This window comes from Numida meleagris, chromosome 13 (assembly GCF_002078875.1).
Source record: "Numida meleagris isolate 19003 breed g44 Domestic line chromosome 13, NumMel1.0, whole genome shotgun sequence".
In the NCBI taxonomy this organism is placed as follows: Eukaryota; Metazoa; Chordata; class Aves; order Galliformes; family Numididae; genus Numida; species Numida meleagris.
The window spans coordinates 2,615,547-2,623,774 of record NC_034421.1 but is presented as its reverse complement, the minus strand read 5'-3'; the positions used below and the strand labels follow the sequence as shown (position 1 = coordinate 2,623,774).

At 50.4% G+C, this 8,228-nt stretch overlaps 1 long non-coding RNA gene across 1 annotated transcript; it reads right to left on the bottom strand.

Moving 5' to 3' along the window:
- LOC110406026 lies at window positions 1,942-6,462 on the bottom strand. The gene is made up of 4 exons (XR_002443209.1): window positions 6,133-6,462; window positions 5,836-5,880; window positions 4,649-4,755; window positions 1,942-2,348 (listed from the first exon to the last, which is right to left on the bottom strand). It is a non-coding gene; the product is annotated as an uncharacterized LOC110406026 (long non-coding RNA).

The window sequence follows — 8,228 nt, the reverse complement described above, 5'->3', positions numbered from 1 at the left end:
ACGCCTGCAGCCCCTGGGGCAATTCCCTCTGCTGGGCTTTCCTGTCACTAAGCTATTGATTAGCCATCGATTAAAACATCTATTAATCTTTATAAACTATTTATAAATGGAACCTTAGCATAAAGTGTGACCTGTATAATATTGAAATAGAAATTATACTTAATATGGATTTTTAAGTAAGTTACACGTGTAAATGAAACACCGCATCGGATCCCCTACGTGTGCTCGTCATCACACTTCTGGCTTCATCTCAAGTCTTTGCAGGCCCGCTACAAAAACATGTCACAGCTTTAAGGAGGAACATTCCCTGCTCCCTGCTCCACAGCTGTGCTCCCCTGCCCCGGGGCATCGTGTCCTTGCCACCCCCTGGCACCAGCTCTCCTCTCAGTGGCTTTGCTTTTGAAGCCCCATGTCCTGCCCAGGCTGTATCTCTAAGCTCAGACCATTGGCTAAAACTCGAAGAAGGAGCTCGCCAGTGTGAGATACCAGCCGACTCCATTTGTTACATGGCAAATCTGCAAAGGGGAACCAGCTTGCAATATATTAAACAATTAATCATTTCGATCGCAGCCCTCTTAATGCTGCAGGCATTTCCCACTAAATGCATGGCACAGGTGCGGGTGCCCCACAGAGGAATCCTGCCTGCAAACTTTGGGAAACAAGGAGACGAGCACAAAGCCAGGCTGGAAGGAATGTGTCCTCCAGGCTTACAAGGGTATCCCGGTCACCCCTCTCCCCGGTGCCCTGCATGCTTCCATCCATTGACCAGCAGTCCTGCTGAACCCCACTGGCACTGGCACAGCCCAGAGCAAACAGAGCTGAATGCATTTAACACAGACGCTCCCCACAGCCAGTGCAGGGACCAGCCTGGCTCATCGGTGCTAACAAAGCCATGCATCATGGCCTCTCACCTGGCAGGGCTTGCAGCAAGGGTATTAATGACCCTCTCCTTACAAAGGAGAATGGCTTCAACCTCTTTTAGAGTGTTGATTTAGGTGGGATGTTAGGAAGAAGTTCTTTATTCAGAGGGTGGTCAGGCACTGCCCAGAGAGGCTGTGGATGCCCTCTCCCTGGAGGCATTCAAGGCCAGGCTGGGTGGCACCCTGGGCAGCCTGAGCTGGTGGGGGGTGATCAGTCAGCAGTGAGGAGATACCACTGTCTCAGTGGGACATCAACTGGTTGCACGATCTCAGGCAAAGAGCTGCACTATTGCTTTGTGCCTCAGTTTTCTCACACAGAGAGCAGGACATCGGGCAGTGCGGGGGAAGCCAAGTGCAGGTGTGAGGAGCAGCATGAAGTCTTGGGGGTGGAGAAGGCTTTGTGCCAAGTCTGCTCCCCTCATGTTCCAACAGCACGCTGGGCTGTGGGTTGTTTCCAGCTCAAATGGCAGGAGAGACTCTCTCACCTCTGCCTGCCCATTGGGTTGGGACAGATTTACTGGTACAGTCATTTCTGAGCGTTTTTTGGAGGGGTGACCTACAGCAGTAATAGCACAGCCAGCTCCTTGGTGAAAGCAAGAGCTGAGGCTCTTTAAAACCCCCACAGCACACTCACCTGCCCTAGACATTTCTTCCCCATGAGTAATGCACTGGGCACTGCTGCTCCACCAGCAATGTGCCCTGCACACAGCAGAGCTCCTCTGTGCTAGGAGCAGGGCTCTGTTCTTCCCCGACCACAAGAAATTCAGAGAAATTCTCCTCTGCAATGAAAACCCTCTGGATTTGCAGTCTGCAGATACAGCAGCAGGATTTGGCCCTGTGATGCCAGCCGGCGCCTCGTGAGCCACGGACTGGGGAGGATCTGTAATTGGTGCAATTCTACATCTTCAAGGCTATTAGATCCTTGTAGCTCCCCATCATGCTGTGTTTGGAGTAAATAGAGAGTGTTTAGCCAAGCTGAGAGATCCTCTAATGGAACAGACAGTTCTTCCTCTCTTCATCTGCTTGTCCCCACAGCTTTGTTATTTAAAGTCAGGTTTAAAAAAAAAAAAAATCAAAAAAAAAAAAAAAATCAGCAGACAGGTTTGGTTTGGAAGCCGGAGGACAGGAAAAGTTAGAGATATTTATTTGACAGGGTCAAGGTTGCTGCTTTTCTTTTCTCTTTCCCCAGGTCCCATAGGTGTTAGACTGAGAGACATTTAATCGAGGGAGTAGCGGTTTCATATCTATAACAAAAATCAAATAATGCAAGATGATTTACTCCCCCTAGCAACCAGGGAGCTTACCCTTAGCAACCAGCCTAGCCTCAGGCAGCGGTGTAATCAGCTTGAAAATATTTCAATTATTGTGTTGATTTTAGTGGATTTGAGAAGCGCTGTGCGGAGAGACCAGGCACATTCTGCCCACGACCTGGAGAGGAAGATATTGATTTAAACAGGTGTCAGAAAGGAAAAGTGGAGTAAATTTAAATGCAATAGGAGAACGGCGCATTGAGTGTGGTTCAGTGTGGGGGTGACATTTTGCTCATCGCCTTGAATGAAAGTGACTCAACTGAACTAGAAATTTCACCTTGAAAATCATCTCCCATCGACACAATCAAGAGCAAGGCGTTCGCCATCTCTTTTCCTTGGGCTGGGAGGAAGGGGGGTGCAGAACCTGGGTTTCTGAGGCAGCTTAGGGGAAAGCAGCTCTCTGAGGGAGGAAGGATCAGTGCATCCCAAGTGAGGGAAAGGCTGAGTGATGCTGGGGGCAGTGGGACGTGGGAAGTGCCCACGCAGGGCGGCTGCAGCAGGCAGGCAGAGCTCCCACCAGGGAGTGGCGCTGACCAGAGAGCCCGAGCAGCTTGGTACCAGCTGTGGGCTGAGCAGCAGGTCTCAGACCTTGGGCCATGTGTTCTGCATGGCAACAGGCATATCCAGTGCTCAGGAGCTGCGTACTGCCTCGTAGGTTCTTGGGATCTTTGGCCTCCTTCAGGCTACCGTGCAGCTTGTGTGGGCTTGGCATCCTTCAGTTATCAGAGAGGCCAACAGCCCCCAGCCATGGAGCAAGCCCCATTCCCTGCCACCCCATGCACATAGGATGCTCCCAGCAAAGCCCCAGGCTGCTCCCTCACCCCCAGCTCCTACGTGCTAATCCCACTGCTCCCTGCCACGCGCGTGTAGTTCAGCAGCAAGCGGTGACATCTTTGTACACACCGCACTGACGAGCTGCTTTCCGACGCGGTGGAAGCCTGTAGACAGCGTACTGATAATAGGGTTTCATCTGCTCCCCATGAAGTGACAACTGACATGCCATGTTCTGATGAGCCTCTTTCCAGTAGGGTGACACCGTGCATGGAGTGTATTAAAATCCCTGTTCTCAGGGCTGTGACAGTCCGTACACAATGCCAGCGACAGCCGGAGCCGCGGCAGAGCTGAGATGCTCAACCCATTAGGAAGGGAAATGTGCTGCTGGCCAAGGAAGCAGCAAAGGCTCTGCAGGGACCAGGAGGGCTCTTTTCCCACCCAAGCTTTTGGATGAGCTGGGTCACCTCCCTGTCCTTCCCAACATAGGAAATTCCTCTTTCCCTACCAACATGACCAAGGCAAATCCCTTTTGTCTGAGGCACTTCGCGCTTCTCAGGGTTCGATTTCAAAGGGCCGTTTTTAGAGCTTATCACGCACAGTTTACAGATGTACCAGTGCCTGCTGAAAGGCTCTGCAGAGGGATGCCACGTCCCTCCTTGTCAGAGCAGAGCACGAGCCCTGAGACCTGCTGGGTAGCAAAGGGCACTGCCTCATCCCTGACTTGTAAAGGCAGCAGGAAGCCAGCTTCTGCAAGTGGAACACCATTACTGGGCATGTTTCAGTGTGCATGGGGGTAAGAGCTAGACAGCAATCCCTGATAGCTGTGCTGGAGTGATGCCCTGGGGTACATGCAGGGCACCCATAGCTCTGAGTGAGTGGAGCAGGCGAGATGGTGGCCATGACCTTGCAGCAGCATCAGGGAGAACTACAGTCTGCAGCAAAACCAGTCATTTTGGCCATTCAGAGAGGGTAATTATACTTTGAGATCCCTGGGGTGCATTTTTCTTGTTGGCAAATAATCAGACCGTGTATTTCTTTTTATTATTATTATTTGTTTTAATTAAAAGCATGGGTTTACGTGTTCACCAGGTGGCTGGCTCACTCAGCCTGAGTCCAAAGCTTTGCAGCACTTTGCCACTGGCTGAAATATCGACCCATAAATACGCCTTCTAACTTAGTGAGCATCCTGAAACTGTTCTACAGGATTGCTGATGTACAACACAAAACTGTTAAGCAAGACAAAATCTGGGGACTCCTACCTACAGGACCTTACAGACAAGAGGAAAGTTAAGGACAAGGCAAGGAGAACTGCCGTGGCTTTAGCAGTGCTCCTTGGACCAGCAGGGTCCCGGGGAGCAGCATGGAGCTGCTTGGAGTTGGAAAGATTCCCTTCCTAGGAACACGCCTTCAGTGTAACCTGCTCTTTACCAAAGTCTGCAGGCACTCACCTGCACATGCCTCTGCCCTCCCCTGTTATAACCTGTTGCTTGTCAGAAACCTCACCGGTTTAAAGTGGGCTTCCCCTCTGCTTCATAACTGAAATCAGGGCTTTAGCGGGCAGCTCGGCAGTGCCCCTGCCCCACACCCCTCCCAGTCCCAGTTCCCTCATGGATCACCCAGAAGAAAACACATGCATCTGCTCACCTGGAGAGAGGAAGTCAGCGCATCGCAGGGTGCCACCACAAAACGAGCCAGGGAATTCCTGGCTTAAATTCACAGAAGCTACGTCTTGCTTTTTGCTTTGCTGGCATCTGTAAAGTTATTAATGATCAATAGTCAAATCAGAGTAGGTAAACACATGAAGACATCTCCCGCCATTGATTTTTAGGCAGGACACCCCTCTGAAATCAATGGAGAGCTTTGCTTCAAAACCAATGGCACAATAAGGACCACATTTCTTAAACAGAAGGAAGCCACAAATCCAATACGAGTTATCTACCAGCTCCGTCTCCCAAACTGTATGTTTCTATCTTCTCAATTCTCTTCTCCTGCACTACAACCCAAGCAGCTCCCATCGACTTCTCATCAAAAGTAAAGTCCTATTTTCTATTGCTGCTCTTTAAGGAGAAGTAGGCGATTGTTTTTCTCTTGTGTTTGGAAATACAAACCCCAGGGTTCAGGTTGTTCTGCCTTTGGGCTTAGGGCTGATCTGTCAGACGGTCAGCCAGGATGAGTGGTGGATCAATTCATTCCATTTTGGAAACTTTTTCCTCTTGAATTTTAAAGGCTTTAGTTTGGTAATGGCTGTATTAAGCCAGTATTTGTAATTGAAATAAGAAACTGAAATACAAAATGCATCAACCGGCTCAACTACATTTAACTCTCAGTGCCAACGCTTTAAACTGCAAAGGCTATCCCGACTCATAAAGCCCCCTCAGCTACCCAGCAGCTTAGGGATCAGGTGCTGATTTCACTCTGGAGCCCATCCAAAGCCTCTGGAAGTCAGTTGGTAGCTTTTCTTGACCTGGCAGATGCCAGAGAGCTGCTCCAAGGCTCTTCCCTGGGTTACCTTCAGCACACAGCGCTGCCTTTCCCTGGCTGCTTTCCTTCCTCTGCCGCCTGCCATGACAGCTTTCTTCATGTCTGAATTACCATTCACATTTTTGGCTTCATTCACAGCACCCTAATCCCTTCTTGCTACTTTTTATTTTTTTCCAAACTTCCCAGTTAGCCATAAAGTTGGAGACCCATTTCTCAATGCAGCAGCACCCCTGCTGCCGAGGCTGCCAGCTCCTGCAACCCATTGCGAATGCCTTGCTGATATTCAGCTTGGCAACAGGAGCTTCTATGGGGGGAGCAGACCTGAGCGCAACACCAACGTTCAGACTTACAAAATTCAGACGAGGTGGCATCGATCCTCCTAGGGGATGCTTACACTGTGCAGGGAAGAGACAGGTAAATCATTAGCATCAGTACTGAGCTCAGTCTCCAGCTACAAAAATATTTTTGCATGTAAGACTGAAGAAGAGAAAAAAAAGAAGGAAAAAAGCCTTCATCCCCTTAGCTGTTTTCCAGCTTTTTCAGGTTGGAGGCTGAGCCCCAGGTGTGTTTGTTCTCCACCTGAACTCCTCATCGTGCTCATGGGCTGCACCTGGAGGCAGACACAGGCAGGGAGAGGAGGTACCAACCTGGCGCCTTGTCCTGCTGGAGCCCTTCCACCACGTCTCCGCAGCCCTGTCTCCATGCCAGCCGGGCTCAGCTGGCTCAGGTGTGCTCGCTTGCGTTAGACCTGTATTTCCTTTCCTGGGAATAAACTTTGTGACAGCTGCTTTTGGGATCCACGTAAGCTCAGTGCTGAAGGCAATCTGCTCCATCCACTCCTCTCTTGGAGAAGGTCTGTGCGCAGAGCAGAGAGCAGCTTTCATGTCCAAATGCAGAAAGCACTGGAGCAGCTCCCTCTCCTGTGCTCCCTCCTTCCTCCAAGTGGAGCTGGTAGCCTTAAGGGAAAGAAAAACCAGGAAACCACAGGCTGGAGTCTCAGGTGCGGCCAAAGGAAGGTGGTGGAAACGTTCCAGCCAGGAAATAAATCCAGCCAAGCCATAAAATGCTGCACTCAAACACTTTCCCTGACACCACCGTGGGCTCCTGCACTATATCCACGCTGCCAGCCTTGCCACATATAAAATCGAGGCAAGTGACCACAGGCATAAAAGTGAGTTATGCTTTGCTGCGGTGCAGGTTGGGTGTCAAGCACTTCTGCACCGCAAAGAGAAACAGGGCCTGTCCCTGTTTGAAGAGATTTCAACCAGCAAGCTGCCATCCTTAGACCCACAGCCACTACGTGGGGAAAGGAGCCCAAGAGACATCCTGCAGACATGGCCCAGGAGAGCTCTGTCCCAGCAGAGCCATGCCCAGGACAGGTGGCTTTGCAGTGTCTCATCCTAGGCCTTCTCATTGCACTCCATTGCTTAGCTCAGGTTTTCTTTTTGGAGAAGAGGAGGCTCAAGGGAGACCTCATCGCCCTGAACAGCTCCCTCAGAAGAGGTTGTGGCGAGATGGGTGTTGGCCTCTGCTCCCAGGTAACGGTGATAGGATGAGAGGTGTTAGCCTCAAATTGTGACAGGGGAGAATCAGGTTGGAGCAATTTCTTCTCAGAAAGAGAGGTGCTGCACCGGCACAGGCTGCCTGGGGAAGTGTCGAGGTCAGCATCCCTGGAGGTGCTCCAGAACCATGGGGATGTGGCACTGAGGGATGTGTCAGTGGGCAGGGTAGGGTGGATTGGGGTTGTCTTGGGGATCTTGGAGGTCTTCTCCATCCTTAAGGATTCTGTGATTCTTCCTGACTTCACACCAAGTGTAGGGATGGATGCTAGGATGCAAAAGCAAGCCCTGCCCAACCTATCCTGGCTTCTGTGATTTACAGATGGCAAAGGGTCTCCTCATCATCTCCAAATGCCCTCAAGCATCCAAGGGAACCTACCCCAGCACTGTCACTGAACCTCTGGAAAACCAGAAGGGTTCTGCAAAAATGCCAAGTCACTCTCAAAAATAAAGACATAAATAAAGCAATAATTGCCTCTCCAGGGTTCAGATTGTAACGGCACCCATCAAGGACATTTCTCCAGATCTGTGCTCACCACACATCTCCCCTCTTCACTCTGCAGCTGCAGCAGAGATGAGAACCAGGCTTGAGCACAGCGATGACCTTCCAGAATCCAAATCAAGCTCCATTTCTCAGCTATGTTTCACCAGCAGACCTTTCCAAATAACTGATACATCTTCGACCACTCTTGTACACACCTGGAGCTGCTCGGAAATAAGCTCTCGCTGCTTTTTGCTACAGACACATCATCACTTCAGAACATCAAAATAAAGCACCCAAAGCTTCAGAAACACTTATTGCAAATAATCTCAGGCAGCTTCACTGCCAGAAGAAAGGCAGCGTGATGTTTATCAGAAAACTGAGTTGATACAGAGGACCTTTAGCATCTCCAGATGAAAGCAATCACTGCACAAACGCGGTGAGCCCTCAGAGGAAGGTATTTGCTTCCCCACGGCACAGGCCTGGCTCAGCGTGCCCCAGCGATGCAAACCTGAGAACAGCCCATTCACCAGCTCTACAATGAGTTCTTTTTCTGTTGAGGTTTTCCATTCTTGCCTCATTGCAGGAAGGAATTTGGGATATGCTCAGTGAAAGAGCCATGCCTGCTCCATCAGGTCCTGCAGAGACTTAGCGAGGAAGAGAGGAACTTCTTGTAACCAGAAGAATTTAGGAAGTGAAGGCT